Source organism: Myodes glareolus, chromosome 26 (genome assembly GCF_982192425.1).
Source record: "Myodes glareolus chromosome 26, mMyoGla1.1, whole genome shotgun sequence".
In the NCBI taxonomy this organism is placed as follows: Eukaryota; Metazoa; Chordata; class Mammalia; order Rodentia; family Cricetidae; genus Myodes; species Myodes glareolus.
In genome coordinates, this window is record NC_142051.1 from 11,610,333 (window position 1) to 11,637,915 (window position 27,583).

Here is a 27,583-nt window from a genome sequence, read left to right on the forward strand (position 1 = left end):
CAGGTTCCAGACACAGCGTGCATGCGAGCCCACACCAGTGACCAAGTTCTAAATCAGAACAGTAGACACCACTAGAAATGTCTTCTCCCTCCTGCTTGGTAAATAGACTTTTGTAGTGACCTAGATGATCAGGTTGGAATTCTTTATAGTAGTAAGGTAGAATGGGATAATGTGGGGATACCCACAAATCTGGTATCTATTTATGCCCTCCCATTATTTGTTTTTCACTCATCATTCAGGCTCTGAAAGTGTATACCACTGGGTACTGTCTGTTGGAGGACAGAATTTGAGAAGAGATCCACTGAAGACCCTGAGCTGCTTGGGCAGGAATTTCTGCACTTCAGATAGGAAGGGTAGAGTCAAGGCCTTTGTGTGGATCTGTCCTCTTGGTCCCATTGACAACTTGATCTGTGGGGTGGGGAGATTTGTGGGGCCTACAGCAGCAGAATAGGAAGAATTGAACTAATACCATGACTCAAATCAGCTCCATTTGACCATACTATCTTTTGTCACTAGTGCGAAAGCTAAGTTTATAGAATAAGAAAGCTATGGTTTCCTCTGTGTGGTGAGCGGGGCAGAGATGGAAAACAGCTGATGTCACCATGCCATACCAAAAGTGATCTAAATAGAACATTTTAAAAATTACACAGCTTTTACCTTGGAAAATACTGTGTTATTTCCTGAGCATTTCCTCTTACTGCCTAAAGAATTTAAGAATTGAAAACAAAGCAAAAAATATGTCAGTGCATCCTAGTTAGAGTACACCCTGCCTTTTGTAATTTAACTATACCATTTAGCTTTTTACTGCACCAATCAGAACAGCACATCTTCACACTGTGTACAGATATCCCATAACATTTTCCCTTTTTTATCTAAAAGTAAAGGAAAAGTTTAATACAGTAAAACTATATACAATAAGAACAATTATCAGGTAAGAATTATATTCCTACTAGGCAGTGGTGGTGCACACCTTTAATCCCAGCACTTGGGAGGTAGAGGCAGTTGAATCTATGTGAGTTCATAGTCAGGCTGGTCTACAAAGCTAGTTCCAGGACAGCTTCAAAGCTACACAGAGAAAGAAATACTGTCTTGAAAAACAAAAACAAAAAACAACACAAAAAAATTCACGATGTCCAGTCCATTTGTATTTGGCATATTCAGAGAAAATATTCTATTAAATATCCTACTTTGATGAATATAAAGTTTTATATCTAAGCCACTTTCTATTATAACTTGTATTACCAGCCTAAAAATACTTTAAAACATTTTTTTTACATAAACAACTTAAACTTATGTCTCTCAACCTTTATAAACTTTGCATCTCTTTTGTAGGATTTTTAAAACTTTGGTAACAAAGAAAATGATATAATTATTTAGTCTTCAATCCCATCAGAAACTCAAGGATGATAAAATATTACCTGAGTAAACAGGAAGTACAGAGCAAGCAACTTCCAAAACTATAGAAATGACAGAGACGGCATACTGTCAGCAGTCAAGGCAAGGACAGTTTCTTGCCCAGTGGCTAACTTTGTCACAAAGTAAGCAAATTCCATACAGAGGCTCTTCAATGCCCATTAAAAAAATTTTTTTTCTTGTTTTTTTGAGACAGGTTTTCTCTGTGTATCCCTGGCTGTCCTAGAACTAACCATGTAGACTGTGTAGACTCACAGAGAACCGCCTCCCTCTGCCTCCCGAGTGCTGGGGTTAAAGGAGTGTTCCACCACCACCTTACCCATCATTCTTTTTTGAAGTAGATTGGTGCTGCCAGGAATAGACGTGTCTCATTCTCATAAAAAGTCTCATGTTATTAAAACATAAATGCCATATTCTGTAGGCCTCTGAAATGTTTGAAGACCGTTTAAAATATATCTTTGTTTGACCTTGAAAGCAGGCCTAACATGGCCATACACTTGACTGTTAGTGGGATTAAAGGTGTGTGTCACCACTGCCTGGTCTATAAGGCTGACCAATGGGGCTGTTTTACTCTCTGATCTTCAGGCAAGCTTTGTTTATTAAAATACAAATGAAATATCACTACATTTCTGAATTAAAACAACAGTTGAATTCCCTTGGAGAAGTATTCTATGGAATCAGAGAGGTTTAGACAATCTTCTCATGAGATAAAGGGGACTGTATGTGGCTTTAGGAGAAGCCTGTTGTTTCTAAGTTAATTGATCAGGGGTGATTAAAACAATCTTGCCAGGGTTGGGCAAACGCGTCAAAAATTTTAAAGATAGGGCTGGAGAGATGGCTCAGAGGTTAAGAGCACAGGCTGCTCTTCCAGAGGTCCTGAGTTCAATTCCCAGCAACCACATGGTGGCTCACAACGATCCGAAATGAGATCTGGCGCCCCCTTCTGGCGTGCAGGCATACATGAAGGCAGAATGTTGTATGCATAATAAAAATAAATAAATAAATCTTTTTTTAAAAATATTTATTTATTTATTATACAATATTCTGTCTGTGTGTATGTTTGCAGGCCAGAAGAGGGCACCAGACCTCATTACAGATGGTTGTGAACCACCATGTGGTTGCCGGGAATTGAACTCAGGACCTTTGGAAGAGCAGGCAATGCTCTTAACCACTGAGCCATCTCTCCAGCCCCCTAAATAAATAAATCTTAAAAAAAATATTTTAAAGATACAAATCCCATAATTGATACCAGTGTCTGTTCTTTTGGTCCTGATGGCTAACTATTCTGCTATCAACATTGGCTAGGCCTCTGATTCTCTTTCTGATTGGATTAACAGCAGGGTCCTGCATCTTAAACTGTATGGCCAGTTATGTATCAATTCAGTACAATTAGTGGTCATTAGGACCAACTATCTTTAGAGCAGGATGAGTTCATGATTTGACTCATTCACTAAGAACAGTGGGGAATGTAACAGGGCCCCAGACCTAATGAAAGTACCATTCAGGCCATCAAACTCAGCATGTAGACAGCACCACCTGCTAAAAAGAAAACAAAGACCTAATCCATCAAAGCCCATCGTCCTGGGAAATTCTCTAATGTACTAACCTTGCTTTTTGGCTTCTGTAGTTCCACTTCTGGCTAACTGTTCTTGTTAACTAAAGTATGTTAACCCAGGATATTTTATCTTTTTTTTCTTTTTCTTTCTTTCTTTTCTTTTTTTTTTTCTTTTTTTTGCAAACTCACCCTAAGAAAGACTCAGAAGTACACTGGGATCACGAACACCCATCGTAATCTCTGACTGGCTAATAAACATTCTATTGGTTTAAAAAAAATTGTTAGATGACTAACAGCTAACCTATATTTCTTAATTTTCCTAAATAGTTTGTAATAATACTTTTCAAGGACTAGGAATTTGCATTACATTGTTAAATGAGCTTCATAGGTACTATACCTTAAATGAGTAAAAAACATACATATAATATAACAAAAATAACCTTAAATTTGTATCAGTATACAAAAATCTATACTGATGTAAATATTTGAGATTAATGGTTGTTTTAGTTTAAAAATAGATTCAATAATCTACCCTTTTATCCTATCATTTCTATATCCCCTTTTTCTTTTCAGAAAGAATTCCTTAAATCCAACCTCCTTTGTTTAGTTTTTTTTTTTTTCTGACCATGATCAGTAGCAACTTACAACTAACCCCCTAAACAATGACAAATATCCACCACCCACTCCACTTCTTGGTAATGTGGGTGTCATGATCTCTAGATTGCTTCCTGTTGTCTGGGGGTGGCAGCATCTTTAGGGGACCCTGAGAAACTGGGACAATGATTACATTCTGGGAGAGCTAGCTTTATTAGTTTGTGCTTAGTCTGTGTGATGGAAAAGTTTCGGTTGGTGTACTCTGTGGGTCTAGACCATCTCAACTAGCAGTTTTGCAGTTCTGGATGCAGAATTTTGAAGAAACTGCAACAGAGGCATTCTGAGAGGGTGAATCACCTGGGCTACTTGTCTTTATTGATGTCTGGTCCTTTACAGACAGAATTTTGAAGGTAACATATATCTTCATTAATACAAGTAGAGAATGTGCAGTGTGCACAAATCAGCTAAAGATGATTTTCTGTTTTCTGTTTGAGCAGGTAAAAGACGTCTGTCAACTTTGTAAATCCATTTGGACTGTATAACCAAACCTCTATCCATGCCGTATGAAAGGATGGAATGTACTAATATGTCATGAGGACTCTGTAGCCAGCAAAATGTAACATGTCTCATCCAGTCTCAGAGTTGTTCCCATGTAGAGGGACCAGCATCATAGCACCTGCCCTGTAGTCTTTCCTGGCTTTCTCCTTCATGTCTGTAGCCAACGTAGTCTCCCCTGGTCAAATCTGATCTTTATTAATTTTGAGGAGTCCATAGATTTTTGTTTCTTGTGGAAATAAAAGCACAACCTCTCCTCCAACATAACACATTTCCTGACTCCCATTAGCCAAGACATCACTAAAGTATCCAGGCTGGTTTAATTCAGCAGTCCCTTCCACCGTCCAGTGTCTCTCAGCACCTGCCATTCACTGCTCATTAGCATTCAAAAAATTCAAAATTAACAGAGCACCATATAAGGTCCAAACTTCCTGTGTTACAATATTTACTGTCCTTATGTGACTCATTCATTTTATATTACTTTGCTCTCTCTTTATTATTAGTAGTAGTTATTATTATTAATTATTATTAATAAAGACTTATTATTTTTGTTTTTGTTTTATTTTTCAAGACAGGGTTTCTTAGTAGCTATGGAACCTGTCCTGAAACTTGCACTGTAGACCAGGCTGGCCTCGAACTTACAGAGATCCATCTGCCTCTGCCTCCCGAGTGCTGGGATTAAAGGTGTGTGCCACCACTGCCCTACTACTTTATTATTTTTAAACTATTTTGGTGGATTTTTTTTCTTATGACTGTCTATACCCATTTTCTTTCTTTAGCATCTGAGTACCTTTTTAAAATATATTGTAGCTTTTTAGAGGTTTTCTGTGTCTGGGCCTGGCTTTCTGTGCATAGTCAGTGTTCTCTGACTATGTGAACCCAAGCCTTAAAGGACCAGTCTGCCACATGGCTCCACTTAGCACATAGCACTGGCAGCTGGCTCAAGCCTGCAGGCAGCGGTCAGGAGCTGCTCTGTGTGCCGCAAGCATTGGCTCACCTGAGAGACTGTGGGACTAGAAGCCACATCGGGCTCCTTGTCCAGAACTTTTATTAGCTTTCTGTGACCCTGTGTTCGGACACCATATGGAACAGCACTTTCTCCTCAGGACTACCAGCCCACAAATAAGGACAGGGAGACTTATTTTTAATTATGAAAACTTGGCCTTAAGTGTTTATATTTTAAATTAACCCATGTTTTTAAATCTACCAATCTTCCATGTGACTCTACCTCGTCTCCATACTGCCTGTCCTGCCTCCTCTGCTTCTGGATGGCGGTTCTACCTTCTTCCCAGAATTCTCTCTGCCTGGAAGTCCCACCTATACTCTCTTCCCTCCCTATGGACTGTTCAGCTTTTTATTACACCATCTTTTTTTTTTTTTTTTTTTTTTTTAAATATTTATTTATTTATATTTTACATACATTGGTGTTTTGCCGTGAGTGTTGGGTCTCCTGGAGCTAGAATTACAGACAGTTGTGAGCTGCCATGTGGTTGCTGGGAATTGAACCCGGGTCCTCTGGAAGAGCAGACAGTGCTCTTAACCACTGAGCCATCTCCCCAGCCCCCTTATTACACCATCTTTACACAGTGTACAGATATCCCACAGTAAGTTGTCTTAGCTGAGTATGGTGGTGCATAGTTGTAACCTCTTTACGTAGAGATGGAGACAGTCTCAGCTTTTGAGTGCTGGGATCACAGGGGTGACACATCACACCCAATACATATATTTTTGAACTTATAGACTACGTCTGGCTTGTGATCCTTTGTCTCTCTTGTGTAGTCCTAGTTGTCCTGGAACTAACTCTGTAAATCAGGCTAGCCTCCAAATCACAGAGATCTACTGTCCTGTACCTCAAACCTTGTACCTGGAACAAGCTAGCTCCTCCCTCTTCCTTCTTTCCTTCCTTTCTTCCTTCCTCCCTCCCTCCCTCCTTCCTTCCTTCCTATTTCCCTTGTCTTGCTATATAGTCTAGGCTGACCCTGAACTCAAGATTTTCCTGCATTAGCTAAAGTTACAGACGTGGCACCAAGCCCACTTTGAAGCTCCTCATTACTTAATTGTAGATGTTGAATCCAGGAACCTAGTGCATGTTAGGCCAGTGCTGTACCATGAAACTGCAGGCCAGCCTCTGAGGCATTCTTGACAGACTGGAATGTCCTTGATCCCATGAGCACATGCTTTTGTCTTCATCACTTCAGTCAGAATTTAATTTAAATCTGGGAGGACCATAATCATCATTTCTACTCAAATTTCAAACTACCTTTTAAATTAATGAATGAGGATCTTGTTTGCAAGTATAAGGCTAGGGTCTGTAAAGGCAGAAAGATGAGCTGGGCGGTGGTGACACACACTTTTAATCCCAGCACTCAGGAGGCAGAGGCAGGTGGATCTCTGTGATCTGTGAGTTCGAGGCCAGGCTGGTCTACAGAGTGAGTTCCAGGACAGGCTCCAAAGCTACAGAGAGACCCTGTCTTGAAAAAACAGAAAAAGAAAAGGCAGAAAGATGAATAGAAGAATCTGGAGTGCTAGAGGGATGACAGATGAGTAAGTCTGCATTTATGTTAGCTTCACAGTGCCAGTTCTACAGCTCTGTGGTAGAGAAAATAGAACTTTAGCCAAGCTTCATATCCCTAAATTACAGTGTACACCACCACACCAGATTTCTGGTTTCTTTTCTTTCTTTCTTTCTTTCTTTCTTTCTTTCTTTCTTTCTTTCTTTCTTTCTTTCTTTCTTTTTCTTTCTTTCTCTCTCTCTCTCTCTCTCTCTCTCTCTCCTCCTTCTTTTTCTTCCTCCTCCTCCTCCTCCTCTCTCTCTCTCTCTCTTTCTTTCTTTCTTTCTTTTTTTGAGACTCCATCTTTGTGTAGCTCTGACTGCCCTGGAACTCACTCTGTAGCCCAGGCTGGCCTTGAATGCAGAGATCTGCCTTTTTCTGCCTCCTGAGTGCTGGGATTAAGGCACCACCATCACCTGGCCCAACTTTCTGTTTTTCTTAAAAATTGTTCTCAACTTTGTTCTTTTGACTTGTGATTATCAAATAATTCTAAACTTCTCTTTTTACCATTGGATTTTAAATTGTGATGTAGCATGTCAATGTCTAGACCACTCCTAAGGACTTTCGTTGAACTGTTAGATTTTTTTGAGATAGACTTTTTCATGTTTTATTTGTATTTAAAAAAAGAGAAAGAAAAGAAAGGTAAAAAAAGAATTCCTACAAGAAAACACCTCAAATCTGATAACAAAACCAAGCGAAAGTGTACCTTTTACTTATCTATTTATCTATTTATTTAAAAAATAATAAAAGATTCTAGATTTGTTTTTAAAAAATCAAAACTATGTTCTCTGTGATTGCATTTTATATCAGTACTGTTGCTCCCTAGGTATAGTAATACACAGCTGTAGTTCCAACATTGGGAAGGCAGGAGGGTTGTCAGACCATCTTGCTAGTAAGACTGTGTTCCAGAAAGCCAAGCCAAACAAAAATATTATTGCCAAGAGGTGTTATGTTTGTAAGCTTTTTTGTTATCAAGTTGCAAAGTTCCTGTAAAAGATTTTCTCTTTATTTATTTTTTGAAGAATATTGGAATTCTGCTGTTTGTTCTGAGTGCAGTTTCTGCAGCCTCTTTTATTGCAAAGGGTTTTGGAATTTGTTGACATAAACCATCTTCCTGTGATTCCTGATGCTCCCTCTCACCTTTATCTCTGGGCTGTGTTAAGTTCTGCTGCTGTGGCTGTGTTGCAGCCATTCTCCAGAGTCAGCCGCCATTATTTGGAGCTGAGTGGAGCAGCATGGTGTGTGGTTTGTGATTTTTGTTTTTTTTCCACCACTGCTCATTAGAACTTACATGTCTGCCTTCAACTTAGTTGACAGATTCGGTTCATGTTAAGCCCTGTTTAACCTGTCCTGGGAAGGCCTCAAGGTAGTGTGGGAACAGGCCACAGCATATAATGCTCACAATAAATCAGAAAATTCTGATTGTTACTTTGTTGTAGGAACTGTGGACAAAAGCTGTCTGCTCTTAGACTGACTCAGACATAAAGATTATGTTATGCTGGACTTTCTGGTGATGTTTATTGCTTTTGTAGTTCTTCCTTTGATGGTGGTTATTCAGGACAAGAGGAGAGGCATAGCAGTCAACAGAGATTCTTTTTAGTTACAAGTGTGACTCTCCCTGTTATGGGTTATAGGTTGGGGATGATTGCTTTGTCTTGTGTGGGAGTGGGTTTTTGTGTTGTTTTTTCTCATTGCTGTTTTGTGGACTGGAGAGAAAGAGGGCAGAGCCTGAGAGAGGCAGTGATTCTGAGAGATGCTTCTTCCCTTTGTCGTCAGTGTCCCCCATGTCTCCTTTCCTCTTCTAGGAGCCCTTTCCTGCACTGTAAGCAGAGGTGGGGGCAGTCACTAAAGTGTGTGAGACCTTCTCCACCTCTCTACTCTTAAGCGCCCCCAGTGTAGGTGACTTTAGAAACTCTGAGTTGTTTTCATCTCCTGAACCTTCTGTTGCTGCTTCTAGTCAGTTCTGCCGACCAAAGCGCTGCTGTCTTACCGCCCTGTGATTCCTGTTGTTACTGTCGCTCTGTTCCCCACTGATAGGTGATGATGACCCTCAGACGTGGGCATCCGGTATTGCTTGGCAGGACTTGAGACTAACTCTGCTACCCAGTCACAGATAACCTCATCTCTGTCAGACAAGTGGAACTCACCTTGCTTTTACTATCTTTTTCTTGTGTTCTTGTTTCCATCCAAGTTATCTTAACTCTCACTTTGCCAAGACATTCTGATGGCTTCTTAAAAAACCCAGCTCAGAATCACAGTTTTTAAATTTTTTTTTTGAGCTGCTTAGCTTGAACTCATGATCTTCCCCTGCCTTAGCCTTCCCAGTACTCTAATTATAGGCACATGCCACCATATGACTCAGAATTACATTCTGTGGTAAACGGTCCAGGGTTCAAGATTGGACGTTTGTGTGTACTCTTCTTTTTTATTTATTGAGCTTTCTGTCTTGAACATACTACAATTCAAGGTGTTAAATTTTTTATTGATTTTTTTTAAGATTATTAAATTTATTTAGGGAAACATGTCACATTCAGCGACCTAGAGCCCACAGAGGCACACCAGGGACAGCTCAGAGTACACGGAACACAGGCGGCCCCTCAGGTTGCTGAACTAAAAGGGATTATGGATGTTTCAGGAGTTGGGTACCAGAAGGTGAGAAGGTCTGCACAGGGGACCTGGTGTTACCTGCTCTAAGGTCCTTGCCTATGTTTGGTCCCATATGACAGAGCAAGGCTGTGGGTTCCATGGTAGTGTTGCACCCAAGCCTGGGTCTGTAGTGTGAGCCTTGGTTCTTGGTAGTGAAGAGGCCTTCATTAATTAAGAACGAAGAGACTGACCAAACAGGGTCTCGAGGTGTATGTCCAGCTCCTTGTTAAGCCTACTCCTGGGATACCAAATTGATTATAAGATTCAAGGAGCCCGCCCCTCCTTCAGTGAAATGGCACAGGCCTGGTGCATAGTTCCAGAATGGTGGTGCAGATGCTGCAGGTCACAGAGCATCGGGACAGCCAGGAGTACTTTGTGAGCAGCACTCTAGAAGGTTCTATGTATGGCTAAGGGAGCCCTTTAACTTTTCAGAAAAGCAGGAATTCTGCAGCCATGAACTGGGGCCAGTACAGGGTATCCTAGGGCAGGAAGTAAGCACAATTTATAAAATCCATATCATAGTGTTTTGTTTTTCTAACTTTATCAAATCTCCCAAGGTGGCTTCTTCCTCTTAGGACCAAGAGTAAGAACTTTAAGTGATTGCCAGTATGAAGGACTTCCTCAGGACTCGTCATGTTCTGCCAGTGGCACTTCTTGGGGGTGGGGTATGGTGACCCTTCAGTGACACACAACTCGGACTCAAGGAAAACTTTTGCAGTTGGAGCCTCTCTAGTTTTAAATATGGGGATCTGAGACAATGAGGGTTCACTTTGCTTTGCCTTAGGCTTCTGAACTTAGTAAACTGCCTGGAAAGTGCAAGTTCCTTTGGTCAGGGGAACATCGTAGGGGGCGGGCCAGGGTGCTGTGGCTGCAGAGGGTGCAGGGGCCTGGGTGCAGGTCACTTGTGAGGTTGTTGGATATGCTGTGTTCTTGGAGAAACATGTTTGTCCATGGAGGCATGCGGCTTCTGGTGGGCCACTTGTGCAGCCGCCAGGGGAAAGTCTTTGTCACCCCGGGCAATAACACCGAAGATGTACACTGTTGGTTTAGGCGGGCTGGTGCTTTCCCATTCTTGCTCGTCTTTGTCTTTTTCCTCCTTCCCGTCTCCCGTGTGTGGGTGTTTCTGCACAATCCGCATTCCGCCGGCTTTCACGGCGGGAGGGTGTCCGGCTTTGGTCTCCAGCTTCCCTTCTGGAGGCAAAGACATGGCGCCGCTGGCTCGAGGGGCGACGACGGCGGAGGCCTTTATTGATATTTATTGAGCTCTGCATTTTTCTCTACTGCCCTCCCTTCCTCTCCCTTCCTCCCTACAATCCTCTCCCAAGGTCCCCATGCTCCCAATTTACTCAGGAGAGCTTGTCTTTTTCTACTTTCTGCTTCCCATGTATGTAAGTCTCTCTTAGTGTCTTCATTGTTGTCTAAGTTCTCTGGGATTGTGGTTTGTAGGCTGGCTTTCTTTGCTTTATGTTTAAAAAACACCCATGAGTGAGTACATGTGAAAATTGTCTTTCTGTGTCTGGGTCACCACACTCAAAATAAGGTTTTCTAGCTCCATCCATTTTCCTGCAAAATTCAAGCTGTCATTATTTTTTTTTCTGCTGTGTAGTACTCCATTGTGTAAATGTACCACATTTTCTTTATCCATTCTTCTATCGAGGGGCATTTAGGTTATTTCCAGGTTCTGGCTGACAAACAAAGCTTCTGTGAAAATAGTTGAGCACATGTCCTTGTGGCACGATTGAGCATCCTTTGGATATATACCCAACAGTGATATTACTGGGTCTTGTATTCCCACCAGCAATGCAGAAGTGTTCCCTTTTTCCCACAACCTCTCCAGCATAAGTTGTCATCAGTGTTTTTGATCTTGGTCATTCTTACAGGTGTAAGGTGGAATCTCAGAGTTGTTTTGATTTGCATTTCTCTGATGACTAAGGATGTTGAACATTTCTTTAAGTGTCTTTCATCCATTTTAGATTCCTCTGTTGAGAGTTCTCTGTTTAGGTCTGTACTCCATTTTTTTTTATTGGATTATGTGTTCTTTTGGTGTCCAATTTCTTGAGTTCTCTGTATATTTTGGAGATCAGACATCTGTCTGATGTGGGGTTAGTGAAGATCTTTTTCCATTTTGTAGGCTGTCCTTTTGTCTTGTTGACCGTGTCCTTTGCTTTACAGAAGCTTTTCAGTTTCAGGAGGTCCCATTTATTAATTGTTTCAGTGTCTGTGCTGCGGGGATTCTATTTAGGAAGTGGTTCCCTGTGCCAATGCATTCAAGTGTACTTCCCATTTTCTCTTCTATGAGGTTCAGTGTGGCTGGCTTTATGTTGAGGTCTTTGATCCATTTGGACTTGAGTTTTGTGCATGGAGATAGATATGGGTCTCTTTTCATTTTTCTACATGTTGATATCCAGTTATGCCTGCACCACTTGTTAAATATGCTTTCTTTTTTCTATTTATCATTTTTTGCTTCTTTATCAAAGATCAGGTGTTGGAAGATGTGTGGATTGATATCCGGGTCTCTATTCAGTTCTATTGGTCCTCCTGTCTATTCTTATTCCAGTACCAGGCTGTTTTCAGTACTGTAGCTCTGTAGTAGAGTTTGATGTCAGGGATTGTGATGCCTCCAGAAGTTCTTTTATTGTACAGGATTGTTTTGGCTATCCTGGGTTTTTTGCTTTTCCAAATGAAGTTGAGTGCCGTTCTTTTGAGGTCTTTGAAGAATTTTGTTGGGATTTTGATGGGCATTGTGTTGAACCTGTGGATTGCTTTTGGTAAGATTACCATTTTTACTATATTAATTCTGCCTACCCAAGAGCATAGGAGGTCTTTCCACTTTGTGGTATCTAATTTCTTTCTTCAAAGATTTAAAGTTCTTGTCATACAAGTCTTCCACTTGTTTGATTAGAGTTACTCTGAGATATTTTATCCTATTTGTGGCTATTGTGAAGGGTGTTGATTCTCTCATTTCTTCTCCAGCTCTTTTATCATCTGTATACAGGAGGGCTACTGATTTTTTTGAGTTACTCTTGTATCCTGCTACATTGCTGAAAGTGTTTGAGTTGTAGAAGTTCCTTGGTAGAATTTTTGGGATCCTTATGTAAACTATCATATCATCAGCAAATAGTGAGAGTTTGACTTCTTTTTTTCCAATTTGTATTCCCTTGATCTCGCTTTGGTGTCTTATTGCTCTGGCTAGGACCTCAAGAACTGTATCAAATAGATTGGAGAGAGTGGTCAACCTTGTCTTGTTCTTGATTTCAGTGGAATCGCTGGGAGTTTCTCTCCATTTAGTTTGATGTTGGCTGTTGGCTTGCTGTATATTGCCTTAATTATGTTTAGGTATGTCCTTGTATCCCTGCTCTCTCCAAGACCTTTATCATGAAGGGATGTTGTATTTTGTCAAATGCTTTTTTGGCATCTAATGAGATGATCATATGGTTTTTATTTTTCAGCTTGTTTATATGGTGGATTGCGTTGACAGATTTTCATATGTTGAGCCATCCCTTCATCTGTGGGATGAAGCTGACTTGATCATGGTGGATGATGGTTCTGATGTGTTCTTGGATTCGATTTACTAGTATTTTATTTGGTATTTTTGCATCAATGTTTATGAGTGAGACTGGTCTGTAATTCTCTTTCTTAGTATTGTCTTTCTGTGGTTTGGGTATCAGGCTAATTATTGCCTCATAAAAAGAGTTTGGCAGTGTTCCCTCTGTTTCTATTGTGTGGAATAATTTGAGGAGTATTAGTATTAGTTCTTCTTTGAAAGTCTTGTAGAATTCTGAGCTGAAACCATCTGGTCCTGGGCTTTTTTTGGTTAGGAGACTTTTGATGACTGTTTCTATTTCTTCAGCAGTTATAGGTCTGTTTAATTTGCTTATCTGGTCTTGGTTTAATTTTGGTAAGTGATATTTATCCAGAAAGTTGTCCATTTTCTTTAAGTTTTCCAATTTTGTGGAGTACAGGTTTTCCAAATACGATCTGATGATCCTCTGTATTTCCTCCCTGTCTGTTGTTATGTCCCCCTTTTCATTTCTGATTTTGTTAATTTGGATATTCTCTCTCTGCCTTTTGGTTAGTTTGGATAAAGGTTTGTCTATTTTGTTGATTTTTCTCAAAGAACCAACTCTTTGTCTCATTGATTTTTGTATTGTTTTCTTTGTTTCTATTTTGTTGATTTCAGCTCTCAATTTGATTATTTCCTGCCGTCTAGTTCTCTTAGGTGAGTTTGCTTCTTTTTGTTCTAAAGTTTTCAAATGTTCTGTTAATTCGCTAGTGTGGGATTTTTTTCCAGCCTCTTTATGTAGGCATTTAGTGCTATGAACTTGCCTCCTCACACTGCTTTCATTATGTCCCATAAATTTGGGTATGTTGTGTGGTCATTTTCATTGAATTTTAGGAAGTTTTTAATTTCCCCCTTTATTTCTTCCTTGACCCATTGATGATTCAGGTGAGCATTGTTTAATTTCCATGTGTTTGTGGATTTTCTGGAATTAGGATTGCTGTTGACTTCTAGTTTTAAAGCATGGCGATCTGATAAGGTACATTGGGTTATTCAAATTTTTTTATTTGTTGAGGTGTGCTTTGTTACCTAGTATGTTATCAGTTTTTTAGAAGGTTCCATGAGGTGCTGAGAAGAAGGTATATTCTTTTCTGTTTGGATGGAATATTCTATAGATGTCTGTTAAGTCCACTTGAGTCATAACATCTGTTAATTCTCTATTTTCTTTGTTCATTTTTTGTCTGATTGACCTGTCCAGTGGTGAGAGGGGAGTGTTGAAGTCTCCCACTATTAGTGTGTGGGGTTTAGTATATGATTTAAGCATTAGAAATGTTTCTTTGACATATGAGGGTGCCCCTGTATTTTGGGGCATAGATGTTCAGCATTGAAATTTCCTCTCGATGGATTTTTCCTGTGACTAATATGAAATGTCCTTCTTTGTCTCTTTTGACTGATTTTAGCTTGAAGTCTATTTTGTTAGATATTAGGATAGCTACACCTGCTTGTTTCTTAGGTCCATTTGATTGGTATATTTTTTCCCAATCTTTTACTCTGAGACGATGTTTGTCTTTGAGGTTGAGATGTGTTTCTTGTATGCAGAACAAGGATGGATTTTGTTTTCGTATCCAATCTGTTAGCTTGTGCCTTTTTATAGGTGAGTTGAGTCCATTTACATTAAGGGATATTAATGACCAGTGGTTGCTATCTCCTGTTAATTTAGTTTTCATCATTGGTGATGTAATTTGTACATTTTTTCTTCGGGATTCGCTGTAATGAGATTATCAATTATCTGTGTTTTTGTTGGTATAGCCATCTTCCTTGGGTTGGAGTTTTCATTCTAGTATCTTGTGTAGGGCTGGGTTTGTGGCTAGGTATTGGTAAAATCTAGATTTGACATGGAATACCTTGTTTTGTCCTTCTATGGTGATCGACAGTTTTGCTGGGTATAGTAGTCTGGGTATAATGTCTGCATAATGCTTGACCATGACCTTCTGGTTTTCATTGTCTCCACTGAGAAGTCAGGTGTAATTCTGATAGGTCTACCTTTGTATGTTACTTGGCCTCTTTCCTTTGCAGCTCTTAATATTCTTTCTTTACTCTGTAGTTTTCTTTATTCTGTTTAGTGTTTTGATTATTATGTGGCGAGAGGACTTTTTTTTTTTTTGATCCAATCTGTTTGGTATTCTGTAAGCTTCTTGTATCTTTATAGGATCCTTCTTTAGATAGGGAAAGTTTTCTTCTATGATTTTGTTAAATTTTCTGTGTCTTTGAGTTGAAGTTCTTCTATACCTATTATTCTAAGATTTGGCCTTTTTATGGTGTCCCATATTTTATGGATATTTTCGGTTAAGCTTTTATTAGATTTAATGTTTTCTTTAACTGATGAGTCTATTCCCTCTATTGTATTTTCAGCACTTGAGATTCTCTCTTTCATTTTTTGTATTCTGATGTTCATGCTTGCATTTGTGGTTCCTGATCTTTTTTCTCATGATTTCTGTTTCTATAATTCCTTCGACTTGTGTTTTCTTTATTTTTTCTATATATTTGAGTTCTTTTTCTTGGTTTTCTTTAAGTGATTTGCTCATATCTTCTAATTTTTTTGTTTTTTCCTCTGTTTCTTTAAGGTAATTTCTCATTTCATCTTTAAGAATTTCAAACATTTTCTTTCCTTTTTTTTCAAGATTTATTTATCTATTATGTATACACTGCAGGCCAGAAGAGGGCACCTAGTCTCACTACAGATGGCTGTGAGCCACCATGTGGTTGCTGGGAATTGAACTCAGAACCTTTGGAAGAGCAGGCAAAGCTCTTAACCACTGAGCCATCTCTCCAGCCCCTCAAACATTTTCTTGAGGTTATTTTTTAGATCATTTTCTTCTGGTTCATTCGTATTTGGTTGTTCAGGTCTTGCTTTTGTAGGGTCTTTAGGTTTTACTGGTATTGTGTTGCTCTTTGTGGTGTAGCATGTGATCTTACGTTTTCTACTCATCTTTTCCCCTAATAGGTGTGGTTAGGGCTGTCTGAGATTTTGTTGAATTGTCTTCTAGGTGCCAGTGAATCCAAAGCTCAGATGGTTGTTCCTTATGGTACAGTCAGTGTCACAGTTCTAGTTACCCCATTGGTTATTCCTGTTCCTGGAGGTGTAGCTCAGTGTTCCTGTGCTTTGGTCTGCTCACTTGCAGTTTGCTGTCTAGGGCCTACTTTTAGGCTGCTGGCTTTGATCTGTTTCTGTAAATCTTGGTCTGAATCTCCTCCTTCAGAAGTCCCTGGGTTGGAGATGGACCTGTTGTGGTGGAGATCGCTGACTCTGGATCTGGGTTTGCTCCTGGCTTCTGCTCCTGGTGGAGCTTGTTCTCTCTGTGTCCTAGGTAAATGGTTCAGCCTCACTCTGGTTCCAGTGGACATTGCAGACTCTGAGTCAGGTCGATGGCTCAATCCTGGTCAGCAGTGTCCCAGGACTGGGCTGGTTCTCAGGGCTGGATTTGCTCTTGGCTTCTGCTCCTAGTGGAGCTTGTTTCCACAGGCCCTCTCTGTCCTAGGAGTCTAGTTCACTTTCACTCTTGTGGAATTTGTTGCCCAAGGTGGAGTTCCTTGCCTTAGGGCAACTTTGGCTTAGGTTACCGGCTTTGACCTGTATCTATAAATCCAGGTCTGGATTCCCTCCTGCAGAAGTTCTTGGATTGGAGTTGGACCTCGAAAGTTTTCTGGTCCCAGGCTTCGGTGCACCTGAACTGACAGAGGATCTGGCTCAGGTCTGCTCTTTCTGAGGTCCCAGACTCTCAGATCCCAGGCCCTGCCGAGATCTCTGGTTCCTGCCTATTCCCTTGGAGGACCCAGATTCACTCACACAGGCTGTCAGAGGTCCTGGCTCCCGCCTAGTTTCTGGGAGGTTCTTTAAACTTTCTTTTTATTTATTCTTTGTGTCTTTCACATTATGCGTCTTGATTCCATTCATTTCTTGTCCCTTTGTATCCACCCTCTGCCCTTACAACCTTTTTCCTCAAATTAAAATTTAAGAGAGAAAAAAAAAAAGGAAAAATCTCATCATGGAAGCTACAATGTGACACAGTGAGTCACACAGTAGACCCTTTAGTCCATACATCTTTACTTGCAAGTATTCATTGCAAAGAGTCATTGGTCTGGGTTAAGGCCTCTGGTTTCTGTTGCACTGTCAATTCTGGGCCCTCACTGGGGCTCCTACTAGATATCCTGTGTTGCCTTGTGTTCAGTGGTCTCTTTGAAGGACTGGTTACAGTGCTCTTTGAAAGCATAAATCTGTTTTGAAGTTCTGAGGAAGTTCTTGGTCTAGATACCGAAGGACCATTTGTAAATCTTCCTCTAGAAGAACAGTCTGGACTCTAAATCACTGAGCCATCACTCCAGCCCCCCCATACTTTGTCTTTTTAAAAATAAATAAATAAATAAATTTTTTGTTTGTTTGTATCTACAAAAAAATCCTGTTGAGATGGAATGGAATTTGTAAGTCTGTAGATGAGCAGGTGTACAGTGGACAGCTGCACTGTGTCTTTCATCTGTGCACATACTCTGATTTACTTGAGTGGTTAATAGCTTCCATTTGTGGTTTTCAGTTTGTAAGCATTTAATTTGAGGGACATAGTCATAAATAGTATTTTATTTTTTAATTGTTTATGCTAAATTTATGGACATTTATTTTTCAGTGTTAATGCTCTGTGATGATATAGCTAAACATGTTTTTTTGATTTGAGAAGATTTTTTGTTTTGTTAGCTTCAGTTTTTTGACTCTTTGTGTTTTCTGTGTACATAGTTGCTGTCTGCTAATAGGAACGATTTCCTCCCTGACTCTGTGCGTCTTGTTTCTTTTTCCAGCTTATTGCATTGATTAGAACTTCCACTGTGATCTTGAATAGTGCCTTGCCTTTTTCTCATCCTAATGGAGAAACTTTTTTGGATTTTCAAGACAGGGTTTCTCTGTGTAGCCCTGTCTGGGAACTCATTCTGTAGACCAGGCTGGCCTTGAACTCACAGAGATCCGCCTGCCTCTGCCTCCAGAGTGCTGGGATTAAAGGAGTGTACCACCGTTGCCTATCAGAGAAACATTAATTCTTTGTTTGTTTGACTTTATTAAAAAAGACAGTTTAAGCCAGGCACTGTGACTCACTTGTAATTCCAAGACTTGGGAAGCAGAAACAATAGGATCACTGTGAGTCCATGGTTAGCCTGGTTAGAATCTTACAAATTAGCTATAGCTACATAGTGAGAGCTTGTTTTTTTTGTTTTGTTTGTTTTTTTCTTTTTTTAAAATATTCTTAATGGTTTATTATTTTTATTTTATATGAATTGGTGTTTTGCATGCGTGTATATCTGTGTGAGGCTGTTAGATCCCCTGGAACTGTAGTTACACACAATTGTAAGCTGCCATGCAAGTGCTGGGAATTGAACCTGGGTCCTCTGGAATAGCAACCACTGCTCTTAACTGCTGAGCCATCTCTCCAGCCTTTTTTTTTCCCTTTTAAAGATAGTTTCCTTCCTGAGCATTTTAATTATAAATTGGTTTTCAATTTTGTCAGTTTTTCTGTCTTTTGTTTACATTATGTATTAATATTTGATTGACCTTGAAATTTATTATGTTTTATTGTCTGTTTTTAAACCCATTGTGTAGCCGGGTGGTGGTGGTGCACACCTTTAATGCCAGCACTCAAGAGGCAGAGGCAGGCGGATCTCTGTGAGTTCGAGGCCAGCCTGGTCTACAAGAGCTAGTTCCAGGACAGGTTCCAAAGATACAGAGAAACCTTGTCTTGAAAAAACCAAAAAACAAAACAATAACAAAAAAATAATAAACCCATTGAGTAAATTATCTGTATTTTGGTCGTTATAGTTTGTGATTCTAAAGTTTCCAGTTTTATTTCTGTATATATTTTATTTCAGTTTAAGAGTGTTGTACCTTGTTGAAACATTTCTATAATATCTACCTAAAGGTCATTGTCAGATAATTAATTCCAATAGCTGCCCATCTTGATGTTTTGATTGTTGTGTCTTGTTTTATGTTTTATGCAAATTGAAGTAATCTTGATTTTTTTTTCTTTTTTTTACATAACCATGTAATTTTAGATTGTTTCCTGGAATTTTGGGTAATTATATGATGAGAGCCTGGATTTTTGTTTAACTACTTCAAGTCTGTGTTGACTTAATGAACATTTGATACAGTTGAAATCATCTTGGAGGTTCTATTCAAGCCTTCTAGGTAGTGATTCCACAGTCATGTAGAAACTGGCATGATAGCACATCCCTGTAATGCCAGTACTTAGAAGGTGGATACACAGTGGATTTACTGTCCTGCCTTCGAAACAGAAGCCCTCCTCCTAAGCCGAAAGAAATCATTTCAGTTTTCAAGGTTCCAGTTCTCTTTAGATTTTCTTTTCATGTTGATCACCCAGTAATTTATCAACAACTCACCTATGTAGTTTTTATCTTTCTTTGCCTTTTCTTTCTTTTTTCTTTTTTCTTTTTCTTCCTGCTGAGACAGGGTCTCTTTATGTAGCCCTGACTGGCCCAGAACTCCCTGTATAGTCTTGGCTTTCCTCAAACTCACAGAGTTCCACCCTGTCTTTTGAATGCAGGGATTAAAGACTTAGACCACCACACTCAACTTTGGTGGCTTTTTTTTTTATAGTTCAGAATAAGCTTATTGTGTCTACTAGGGATACATACTGAAGTATGATGAGTTACCATGAGAACATTTAATTTTGTTTCGTTTTGTTTTGTTTTTCAAAATAGAATTTCTCAGTAGCTATGGAACCAGTCCTGGAAGTCACTCTGTAGACTCAACAGAGATCCAGCTGCCTCTGCCTCCTGAGTGCTAGGATTAAAGGTGTGCACCACCAATGCCGAATTGAGAACATTTAAAATTTTTAAGTTACATATTTACATTAAATATACTTTTTGTATGGATCTAGGTGATTATTTTAGTATTTTTTATTTTTATTTTTATTCTCTTCATAGTATAAACTTCTCAAACAAAAAAAAATTGGAGGCCACAAAGAAATGTAGGTCCAGAACATGTCATTCCTCTGCGTATAGTCTGCTAATGAGGTGAAATGGCTCAGCTGCCACATGATCTACATGATGGTAGAAAAGAACTGACTCCCAGAAGTTGTCCTCTGACCTCTACCTGTGTGCTGACATGTGCATGCACACACGTGCTTCTGTGTGTACATACATACACACACATATACACACATACACACAAATACATAAGTTACTTAAAAAAGCTACCAATAGCCTTCTATCAGAAAGTATAGAAGCAGGATTTCTTTCAGTGCTCTGTTTGGCTATTTTCCTATGAGCCTTCCAACTGACTAATGGCTTCTCAAGTCACTCAGAATAAACGACAAAGTGCCTTTTTGTCTTCAGTATGAATCTTAGTGAATCTGTTTCGTATCCATAGAAGTTGTCATAGTGCCAGAGCCCATAGTATGAATATATACACACGAGCAGGGCAGTGGTGGCTCACACCTTTAATCCCAGCACTCGGTAGGCAGAGGCAGGCAGATCTCTGTGAGTTCGAGGCCAGCCTGGTCTACAAGAGCTAGTTCCAGGACAGGCTCCAAAGCTACAGAGAAACCCTGTCTTGAAAAACAAAAAACAGAGAGAGAGACAGAGAGAGAGAAAATATATGCACACAACAAACGTGTGTCTGAAGAATGGATACATTTTAAAATGTATTTATCTTAGGTGTATAGGTGTGTGGTATGCATTTATGCTTGTGTTACATACCTGCCTGGTGCCCTTCAGAGACCACAAAAGCATGTTGGGTTCCCTAGGATTGGAGTTACAGATGATTACAAGGTGTCATGTGGTTGCTGCTAGGGATTAAGCTCAGACCCTCTCTGGAAGAGCAACCAGTGCTCTTAACCACTGAGCCATCTCTCCAGTCCCACGGATGAGTAAGGGATTGTGTAGGTATGTTTGTGTATGTGTATCTTTTGAGACAGGGATTCTCTTTGGCTATCCTGGAACTCACTCTGTAAACTAGGCTCTCCTCAAACTCAGATTCACCTACCTGTCTCCAGAGTGCTGGGATTAAAGGCCCCAACTAGCTTGGATAAATCTTTTTAATGCCTCTTGCTTTCCTTAGGTTGCCTTGGTTTTAGCCATAGTAATTTTTTGTTATTACAGAATTTTTAACTACCTCTAAGGTCCATCGCCTCCTGTAGCATTAGACATTAGGACCTAGGGCAGGAGGTCCACCTCAGTGGTGCAGTACATGCTTAGCATACACACAGTTCTGGATGCAGTCCTTATGGACAAGAGGAAGAGAAGGGGGAAGGGAGAAAGAATCTGAAAGGAAGGAAGGCACACTTAAGTTTGTTACTCCAGAGCCATACTTTATTTATTTGAGTTTTTTTGTGTCAGGTTTTCTGTAGCCCAGGCTGAAGTTCCAGGGTAGATTCATGGACATGGTTTTCAGGCTCAGACTGAGGGCTTTCTGATTTTTGTTTTTTTTGTTTTTTTGTTTTTTTTCTCTCCCAAGATGGAGTCTTTGCTGGGTGTGGTGGTTCATGCCTTTGATCCCCACACTTGCAAAGCAGAGGCAGGGTAGCATCTGTGATTTGCAGGCCAGCCAAGGTTACTTGTTGAGACCCTGTCTCAACAGCAACAGCCAAGCAGTCTTTTTCTGTAGCCTAACCTGTCCTTAAACTCAAATCACACCTCCTGTCCCCCTCCCTTCCGTTGGAATAGCAGGTATGAGCTGCCATTGCTGGCTCACCATGCATGCTTTATCCTTTCGACTGTTATCACTCGGGTCTCCTTTGGATTAATTCCTTTATTTATTTTAATGTATTTATCCTTATCCCCTAATGTTTGTTCACATTCGTGTTCGCCCCCTAACTCCCCACCCCTCGCCCGTGGGGCCTTCCTCATTTCCTCATCATGGCTCGAATTTTCCACTTGGTCTTTTGGGGACCTATATGGGAGGAGAAGCAGATAGCTACTAGTGTTCCATGCGGCTTGTCTTCTGCCCCCAAATGTTAAATGATTTTACTAAATATAGCTCGCTGGAAAGAAAATTCTCTGTGACTGGGTTTGGTCCTTGTTTTGCATTTTTAAAGTTGAGCCTGGTAGCTTTTAGGTAAAAAGCATTTCTTTGACCTCAATTATTTTGCAGGTGAGAAAAAAGCAGGATAAATTTAAAGGTGAACTTTTACATATCCCCAAATCATTATTCTTCACTAAAAAGTCTATTTTGGCAGCTGAACATATGCAGCAAAAAGGAGCTGCTGCTGTATCTTTAAAAGCTGTCCTCAGAGCAATGTGGAGGCAGGCATACCACTGAAGTACTTGAATGAAAGCAAGAAGAGGTGGGAGGGGGTGCTCTTGCAGTGTGTGTGTGTCTGTGTGTGTACACGTCTCGGTCTGTCTTTCTGTCTGTCTGTCGGCAGAGCTCTGGGTGACATCCCTTAAAACAGCTGGGCTGTGGTCAGCTTCAGATCTGCTGTCAGAGCACTTAGCGTGCCGGAGAAGCAGCAACAAGGATCAGTAGCATTTCATTCAAGGGTGAAGGGGGGCGGCTGGGGACTGTAGGCGGGGGAAGAGGCACAGGTTTCCCAGAAGGAATTTCTTCCGGCAAAATTCCGGCAGAACAGATCCTTACAATGAGGTCTCCATTAATAATGTGAGCTTGCTGTTGGTGTAAGTGCAGATCCATCTGGGGTGAGTTTTGGATGATTTTCTTTCTTTAAATAAAAGTCCTTGGACTTCACAGACTGGGAGGGAGAGGTGACAAAATCTGGCATTTTAAAAAATATCATTGTTGATTTAACTGTATAATATGTACTATAGAAATTAAATTTTCAATTATTAAATTTTTCAAGGATTTTCTGGACATTTTCAGGGGCTGATTTTCATCTTTAAAGATTTTGATTATTAATTAGGTTTGTTAGAACTTCTGTATGCAGACTCTACCGCTTTCATAATGATTTTTAAGCAATGCTTCATTCAGATTTTACTTATGAGAATCTCAGTGATTTCTGTTCTCTCTGGTGATGCTGTTGACGCACATTGCAGGAAGCAGGGAATCCCCTATAAATATCCTTCAGTGTGTCATTACCCAGCTCTCCATGCCCTGCTGGTGAATATGCCTCTGTGTCCTGTGTCTTTATGTAACTGTCCCCTACTCTTCAAATGTGTTAAGAAGAAATATGTCGCCTTTTCCGTATCTAGGGATTTTTTGTGGTTATAAACATCTGGGAGTAATTTGCTAAACCATTTTCCTACAAATGCTGTTTGATGCGTTGAGGTTGTTAGGAGTTTCTCTGGTTTTGCCACTTCTAATTTTGGATGGCTTGTTTGTTTCTTACAATTGGCTTGTTTTTGCTTGCTGGCTTTGGTTTCTAAAGAGTGCAGAGATGGGATTCCCTCTACCTCCAGTGACGTATTATTTTGTTTGCAGTCTTTTTCTTCTGAGAGGGAGGGGACGGAGAGAAAGAAGAAGAAAAATCGATCTGAAGCGGTGCGTTTTCCCTTTATGATTTGATGATGATAACCGGACACCACTGAACAAAGCGGGCAGCTAACTGGGATGTTTTAGCGGTGGGGTACCATTGTGTTTGTTTCTTTTACAACAAGCTTAGACCAAAGTCCGGATTGCTGAAGCAAGGTGCTTGAATTAACCCTGTGAGTGCTGATGCTGATGAATTTTTACCTAATTGCTATTTTTAAATGTAGAAGAAAAAAGAGCTCATGAGGAGGGAGGGCTAAGAACCCAGAACCATGAACTTAAACTGAGTTTTGGAATTTGGGATTTTTTTTTTCTGTATTATTTATACTGGTCCTGATCACTTTGTGTGATGTTTTTCAGAGCTCAAAATAGGTGGTTATATAAAAGTCCTTGCCACTGTGGTTGAGTGTAAAATTCAGTCTGAATCTATATAGCTAAAGCAAAGCTTGGGAAGGACTTGCCAGGTATGAACCTAGGTGTGAGAGCAACACCCCTAGCTCATTGATTTTTGGATTTAGTGTTTGGGTTTCCAATTCCTTTTATGAACTCCATTTTAATACTGCTGATCTTTAAAGGGCTACCTGCAGAGGTCAATTTGAAGAACTAGGCTAGAGCCTAGAAAAATCTTAAGAGTCACCTTTCTGTAAAAGATCGCATCTGTAGAATTGTACCTTTAAGAATCTGCCTGTTTATTTTCTATCTTAATTTATGTCTCTGTTCTATACTGCCATTTATTCTGAATTCTTTGTAATAAGTAGAAAAATAATAATTTCAGTTGTTTAGCTTAGATTATGCAGTCCTATTTTCTGCAGTATCTCAGTGATTTATTATATCTATAAATGTTTCAAACTAACAATTTAACTTTATTTAGACGAAATGGGGTGAGGGGAGGTAGAAAAGGGTAAATCTAGAATAAATGAAGAACAGTCTAATAGAATAACCTATTTATCGTAGATAGAGACAGGAACTGTAAGGTTAATAAGCTGAATTCCACCGAATCTTTGCATCTTGATATTGCAGCAAATATGTGGGTAATTTCTCATTAGCTTTTCAGGAAACCCCTATGGTGGACAGCCCTCCTTAACCGTTGCTGGGAGACTGCTCTGACGTCACTGGGAGCAGTTCCCAGTCTGCAGCTAGAACAGGAATAGCCTTTGAGGGGAAGAAGTGCTGCGAAATGAAAAGATGACAGTTGTTTTGAGTGTGGTTTTCCTGTGATCTGGGGGCCGGTGGGCTGCATCTAAAGCCTTTCTTAAGTGTTTCAGTCATTTCCAGGCCAAAAAAAAATTATCAAAAGATCATTTTATTTCAGCTGAAAGTGCCTTCCTTTTTTAATCAAGTCTTTGTTTTTTTAACTGTCAGGGTCTCCGAAAAGGTCAAGGAAAAAAGCTGTTAAAGGTGTTAGAAAAGTAAGAGCACAGTTTTCTTATCTTTCATTTTCTTTCACCCGAGTCCTTTTTGGGGGATTAGAGAAAGATCAAGGGCGGCTTTTGTAAAGGGTGTTTTAGCATAACTTAATAATTGAAAATAAGATACATGGTGGAAGGACATTCTTGCAACATTGACTGTTTTCATATGATTTTATTTTATTATTTAAGACAGGGTCTAACATAGCTGGGATTGTCCTCAAACTTGCCTTAGAGCCAAGAATGACCTTGAGTCCTACACCTCCTGCCTCCACCTCTCAGGCCCTGGGATTACAGGCAATATACCACTGTATATGTTGATAGGAGACCATTTCTGAACCTAAAGTTAATACACTTCATTTTTTTAACCTCTCCCTTTTCTATCTTCCACTTTTGTTAATAGTTTGTTATTAGCCTCTCTTTAAGAAAGGCATTCTTCTGGTCATAGTGGTGTATACCTTTAATCCCAGCACTTAGGCGACAGAGGCAGACGGGTCTCTAAGTTCAAGGCCAGTCTGGTTTACAATGACTTCCAGGCCAGCCAGGGCTACACAGAGAAACCCTGTCTCCAAATGCTGCCCCCCCTCCAATTTTTATTACATTTTAAATTTTATGAAGCTGGAGAGATTGCACAGTGATTAAGAGCGCTGGGTGCTATTGTAGAGGATTCGAGTTCAGTTCTCAGCACCAACATGGCAACTCACAACTGCCTGTAACTCCAGCTACAGGGGATCAAACAATGTCTTTTGACCTCCACGGGTGCTAGGCACATATGTTCAGGCAAACTCATACACATAAAATGAATCTTTTAAAAAATACTTTGGGGATTATAATATAATTACATGGTCTTTCTTTCCCTTTCTCTCTCCAAACCCTAATCTTTTTAAAAAGATCATTTTTATTGTGTACTTGAGTGTTTTGCCTACGTGTACGTTCATATACCTCATGCACATGTGGTGCTTGATGAGATCAGATGAGGGTGTTTGATCTCCTAGAATTGGATTTATAGGCAGTTGTGAGCTGTCATATGGGTGCTGAAACTGGAACCCTGAAAGAGAAACCAATCAATGTTCTTAACCACCGAGTTTTTTCATAAATAAATCTTGGTTTTTCAAGACAGGGTTTCTCTGTGTAACAACCAGACTGTCCTCAAACTCACAGAGATCTGCCTGCCTCTGCCTCCTGAGTACTGGGATTAAAGGCATGTGCCACCACCACCTGGTTCATAAATCTTAATTTTTAAAAATACTTATTTTGTGTACTTGTGTGTGTGTGTGCATGTATACACATGTACCATGATATATGAGGTTAGGACAAGTTGTAGAAGTCGGCTTTCTCCTCTCTTCCACCATGTGGGTCCTAGCTGCCTTTTTCTGATGAGCCATTTTGCCAGCCCTCTCATTTATTCACTTACTGTTTTTCTCTTTGTGTGTGTATGTGTGTTGTCTGTGTACCAGTGTGCAGACCCATGTACATGTCTTGGAGGGAAAGGTGTAGATTGGCATGCACTCCGCTATTGCTGTCCACCTCAGTTTTGAGACAGGATCTCCATTCCATTTTGCTTCTCTGTTGCTGTGATGAATCACTCTGACCTGGAAGCAGCCTGGGGGGGAAAGGGTTATTTCATCTTCCAGCTTACCATCCATCAAGAAAAGCCAAGTGGGGGACACAAGGCAGGAGCTTGAAACAGACTTATGGGGAAGTACTGATTACCGGCTCACTCACAAGATTGCTTTTGGGCTCATGGTTAGCTAGATTTTGTATATAGCCCAGGACCACCTGCTTAGGGATGATGCTCCCATCCCTGGCCTGGGCCCTCCCACATCAGTCTACAATCAAGACAAAGGTCAACTTTTCACTGGCCAATCTGATCTGGGAAAACCCCCAGGTGAAGCTCCCTCAACTCTGGGCTATTGTCAAGCAAAAACTGAAGCCTACTAGGACAGTCTCTCGCTGACCCTGGAATGCTGACCCTTGCTGGACTGGTTGACCAGTGAGCTCCTGGAACTCTCCTGTCTCCTTCCTGTCTCTGTTTCCCAGTGCTGATATGATAGGCACCAACTCTTCACAGGAACACTCGGGATCCAAACTCAGGTCCTCATGCTTTACTGACTGAGCCATCCCTGTCCCCAATTCCTAGACACTTTCAAGACTGAATTACTATTAGCCATTACAACTAATATTTAGAAGTCAAATAGGTTATGCCATTTGTGTTTTCACATTACTTAGAAATTTACTTATGTGTGTGTGCGTCAACATTCATGTGTACATGCTGTGTGTGTGTCTACATCCATGTATGCTGCTGTGTATGTGTGTCTACATCCATATGTGTGTGCTCTTTGTATGTCTACATTTATGTTTGTGTGCCTTGAAGCACACATGGAAGTCAGGACTACTTTTGAGGAGTTGATTCCCTGCTTCCCCCTTGTGTGTCTCATAATTCTGCTGAGCTGTATTTTAGGCCAGCTGGCCCACAAGCTTCTTGGTTCTCCTGTCTCTGCCTCCCATTTACCCTAGAGTGCCAGGATTGCAGATGGAAGCCACCACATGTGTCTTTTTGTCATTTCTGGTGATTGAATTTAGGTTATCAGGCTGGCATGGCAAACACTTTTTTATCTGCTGAGTCATCTCACCAGCCTTTCTCCCTTTTGGGGTGGTATGAGGATCAAACCTAATACCTTATGTATGCTGTGAGCTATACCACTGAGCTACACCCCAGCCCCTCACGTGGAAGGTCTGAAGAAACCAGAACAGATTTCTAACCCATATGAAATAGTGAGTTTCTAAAAGGAATGTGAGTATGGGGTGAGCCTTTCATGTGAGATGCTCTGACACAGCTGGCCCTCTTCAGGACCGTGGCTGGGTTCTTAGGTGCACACTTCT

General features: G+C 40.3%; 1 protein-coding gene and 1 pseudogene across 14 annotated transcripts in view; one reads left to right on the plus strand and one right to left on the minus strand.

Moving 5' to 3' along the window:
* Positions 1 to 27,583, plus strand: part of R3hdm2 (R3H domain containing 2) — a 124,151-nt gene that overhangs the window by 24,014 nt on the left and 72,554 nt on the right. The window contains exon 1 of one of the 14 annotated variants that reach the window (XM_048418715.3): positions 23,283 to 23,306. The exons of the other annotated variants lie outside the window; for them this stretch is intronic. The gene's annotated coding sequence lies outside the window, so the exon portion shown is untranslated. Of the gene's footprint in view, positions 1 to 23,282; positions 23,307 to 27,583 lie in introns of those variants that run through there. 14 annotated transcript variants of the gene reach the window in all.
* On the minus strand, positions 9,228 to 10,546 carry LOC125389977 (death-associated protein 1 pseudogene; annotated as a pseudogene).